This window comes from Rhinopithecus bieti, unplaced genomic scaffold, assembly GCF_001698545.2.
Source record: "Rhinopithecus bieti isolate Rb0 unplaced genomic scaffold, ASM169854v2 scaffold_47298, whole genome shotgun sequence".
NCBI classification, from domain to species: domain Eukaryota; kingdom Metazoa; phylum Chordata; class Mammalia; order Primates; family Cercopithecidae; genus Rhinopithecus; species Rhinopithecus bieti.
Window position 1 is genome coordinate 34,188 of NW_016818822.1, and position 4,298 is coordinate 38,485.

At 45.8% G+C, this 4,298-nt stretch overlaps 1 pseudogene across 1 annotated transcript; it reads left to right on the forward strand.

Annotated features, from left to right (window-relative positions):
* The first annotated feature begins 1,655 nt into the window (after positions 1 to 1,655).
* On the forward strand, positions 1,656 to 4,298 carry LOC108518867 (eukaryotic translation initiation factor 4B pseudogene; annotated as a pseudogene). Its single transcript, XR_001882480.1, has one exon. The product of XR_001882480.1 is annotated as a eukaryotic translation initiation factor 4B pseudogene (transcript).

The following is a 4,298-nucleotide window of genomic DNA, read 5'->3' on the forward strand; positions in this document are numbered from 1 at the left end:
GACCTGGACTATTTCAAGCCTACAGCCCACTCAAGGAACTAAGAAAACTATCCTCTCCACCCAGAAGTATAACAGCATTCATTAAAAGATGAACCATAGAATAGTGGCAAGTATACCAGAATTCCTGAACACACCATAGTCAGAAGGTCATATATCACTGATGTATCTCCTGCATTGTGGAATTACAGGCTATGACAGTCAGAAAGAAAGGGGTGAGGGATAAAAGACCACACATTGGGTACAGTGTATACTGCTCGGGTGATGGCTGTAACAAAATCTCAGAAATCACCACTCAAGAACTTATTCATGTAACCAAACACCACCTGTTTCCCAAAAACCTATTGAAATAAAAAATATCATCTAATAAAACCCCTTTATTTTGGAGATGAAGAAACTGAAGTTCAGGGTGAGGAGGTGACTTGTCCAAGGTCATACAGTGAGTCAGAGTATAAGTCAACCTGAATCCAATGTCAGTGTTTTCTCCAACTTTATTGCTTAAACTAGGTCATGCCTAGTTCCTATATCCTTTGGTAATATTGCGCCTGCACAATTCATTCAACAAATATTCCCTGAGCACTTTCTTTGTGCTGAACACTGTTCTAAGTGCTAGGGATACAGTGGTGAATAAGACAGATAAAGTTCTTGCCTTCCACGAGTTTTACATTCTAACGTGTGGTGGAGGGGTGGGGGCAGGAGGCCATAAACATATAACTCTAGATAGGAATAAGTACTTCCCATCTCACCTAGGGTAAAAGCCAGAGCCCTTACAATGGCTTGTAAGTCCCTAGATGGTCTGGACACCACTCCCCCTCTATGATCTCTGTGCCCACCTCCTCTTAATCACTACACTCCAGCCACACTGACCTTAAACATGTCAGGCATTCTCCTTTTAGAGTCGTGGCACTTGCTAGGCTGCCTGCAGCATCCTCCCAGAGATCTGCATAGCTCACACCTCACCTCTTTCAGATCTTTGCTCAAATATTATCTAAGTGAAGCCTTCCCTGATTACCCTCTTTAAAACTGCAACCTCACTGCCACCCCAGTGCTCCGTAACTTCCATCCCTGCCTCAATTTTCTCCCTAGCTCTTATACCATCTGATAGACTGTAGATGTTTATTATTTGTTTATTAGCTATCTCCCTTCCCTAGAATGTTAGCTCCATGAGGGCAGGGATTTTTGTCTGTTCGCTGTATGCTCACATGCCTAGAAAGTAGGCACATAGGCCAGGCGCGGTGGCTCACGAGCACTTTGAGGGGCCGAGGTGGGTGGATTGCCCGAGCTGAGAAGTTCGAGACCAGCCTGGGCAACACAAGTGAAACCCCGTCTCTACTAAAAGAATTTTTTTTTAATTAGCCAGATGTGGCGGCGTGTGCCTGTAGTCCCAGCTACTCGGGAGGCTGAGGCAGGAGAATTGCTAGAACCCAGGAGATGGAGGTTGCAGTGAGCCGAGATCACACCACTGCACTCCAACCTGGGTGACAGAGCAAAACTCCGTCTCAGAAAAGAAAGGAAGAAAGGAAGAAAGAAAGAGGAAGAAGGAAGGAAGGAAAAGAAAAGAAAGAGAGAGAGAGAGAGAGAGAAGCTCTCCCAACATGGCGGCCTCAGCAAAAAAGAAGGCGAAGACTATCTCTCCCTAACAGACTTTCTGGCTGAGGATGGGGTACTGGTGGGGAAGCACCTATGTTTCCAAAGTAGTCAGCTGGGCTGATGAAACGGATGACCTGGAAGGAGAATTTCAACAATTCGGCACAGTAATGATAACGATGTGTATATGGCGCCTCCAATTAGACCGTTCCATCCTTCCCACTGCTCCACGGGCTGCTCGGGAACCCAATATCGACTGGAGCCGTCTTCCCAAATCGCCACCCTACACTGCTTTTCTAGGGAACCTACCCTATGATGTTACAGAAGAGTCAATTAAGGAATTCTTTAGAGGATTAAATATCAGTGCAGTGCGTTTACCACGTGAACCCAGCAATCCAGAGAGGTTGAAAGGTTTTGGTTATGCTGAATTTGAGGAACTGGATTCCCTGCTCAGTGCCCTGAGTCTCAATGAAGAGTCTCTAGGTAACAGGAGAATTCAAGTGGGCGTTGCTGATCAAGTACAGGATATAGACAGGGATGATGGTTATTTTGGCCGTAATAGAAATCGGGATTCTGACAAAACTGTTACAGACTGGAGGGCTCGTCCTGCTACAGACAGCTTTGATGACTACCCACCTAGAAGAGGTGATGATAGCTTTGGAGACAAGTATCGAGATCGTTACGATTCAGACCGGTATCATGATGGGTATCGGGATGGGTATTGGGATGGCCCATGCCGGGATATGGATCCATATGGTGGCCAGGATCGCAATGATGACTGAGGCAGCAGAGGCAGCAGAGACTATTCCTGGATAGGCAGTGGCAGAAGAGCATTTGGCAGTGGGTATCGCAGGGATGATGACTATAGAGGAGGTGGGGACCGCTATGAAGACCGATACGACAGACGGGATGATCGGTCATGGAGCTCCAGAGATGATTACTCTTGGGATGATTATAGGCGTGATGATAGAGGTCCCCCTGCCAAAGACCCAAACTGAATCTAAAGCCTCAGAGTACTCCTAAGGAAGATGATTCCTCTGCTAGTACCTCCCAGTCCAGTCCAGCTGCTTCTATCTTTGGATGGGTAAAGCCCGTTGACACAGCTGCTAGAGAAAGAGAAGTAGAAGAACTGCTACAGAAGGAACAAGAGAAGTTGTAGCGTCAACTGGATGAGCCAAAACTAGAATGATGGCCTCGGGAGAGACACCCAAACTGGCGAAGTGAAGAAACTCAGGAACGGGAACAGTCGAGGACAGGAAGTGAGTCATCGCAGACTGGGACCTCCACCACATCTGGCAGAAATGCACGAAGGAGAGAGAGTGAGAAGTCTCTAGAAAATGAAACTCTCAATAAGGAGGAAGATTGTTACTCTCCAACTTCTAAACCTCCCAAACCTGATCAGCCCCTAAAGGTAATGCCAGCCCCTCCACCAAAGGAGAATGCTTGGGTGAAGCAAAGTTCTAACCCTCCTGCTCCATCTCAGAGCTCAGACACAGAGCAGCAGTCCCCTACAAGTGGTGGGGGAAAAGTAGCTCCAGCTCAACCATCTGAGGAAGGACCAGCAAGGAAAGATGAAAATAAAGTAGATGGGATGAATGTCCCAAAAGGCCAAACTGGGAACTCTAGCCGTGGTCCAGGAGATGGAGGGAACAAAGACCACTGGAAGGAGTCAGATAGGAAAGATGGCAAAAAGATCAAGACTGCAGATCTGCACCTGAGCCAAAGAAACCTGAGGAAAATTCAGCTTCCAAGTTCAGTTCTGCAAGCAAGTATGCTGCTCTCTCTGTTGATGGTGAAGATGAAAACGAGGGAGAAGATTATGCCAAATAGACCTCTACATCCTGTGCTTTCTCCTAGTTTCTCTCTACCCTGGAACATTCGAGAGCAAATCGAAACCTCTATCCAGACAAGACAAAATAAAACTCACCATCTCTTGAAGGCCTTTCTTACCTTTTTTTAAAAACAAAAAATGAAATTCTTTTGCATGCTGCTGCAGCCTTTAAAGTACTGAAGTAACTGGAGAATCGCCAATACAGCCAGAGAGAAAGGGACTACAGCTTTTTAGAGGAAATGTTGTGCTGCGTTATGTCACCACGCAGTTGCCAGTGTGATTAGTGCCTAGGGGCCTCCATTTAGTAGAAATGATAATGACAGTGATATAGAGTCTGGAACCTGGTTGGGCAGTAGGGGAGGGAGGTAGAAGGAAAAGTGTGAGATTTCTACCTTTTAGTTTTTATCCTATTGTGGCATATATGAATTCTCAAAACATTATCTGAATAAATGTTCCACTCTTGGAAAGGTAGATTTAGCCTCAAGTTGTTTTAGTCTCCAGGAGGCTGCCAGCCCCTCCTCTTATTTAATTCTGAGTTTTGGGGGCCAGCCTGGGGGGGAATTCTTTTTTTTTTTTTTACCCCCCAGTGGGGTAGTTGGGAGTGAGACTATATAGGCCATAAAGAATAGGACTGCATTGGACCAAAATAAATGGGGAAATCGTGGTTTGAAAAGAAGCTTTTGGGAAGTGATGAATCATTTTGCACCAGGTAATAGGGGAAAATTGTGTGACCTCCAGCAAACACATGAATGGTTATTTCCTGGCGTTGGAAGCACTTGGGGGGTCGTGGTAATTCCCAGTGTTTTCTGTGTCCTAGTTTTACCCTTTCTAAACACTGTCCTTTTTGAAAGTTTGAATATATCCACATTCTGTTGAAACCTTG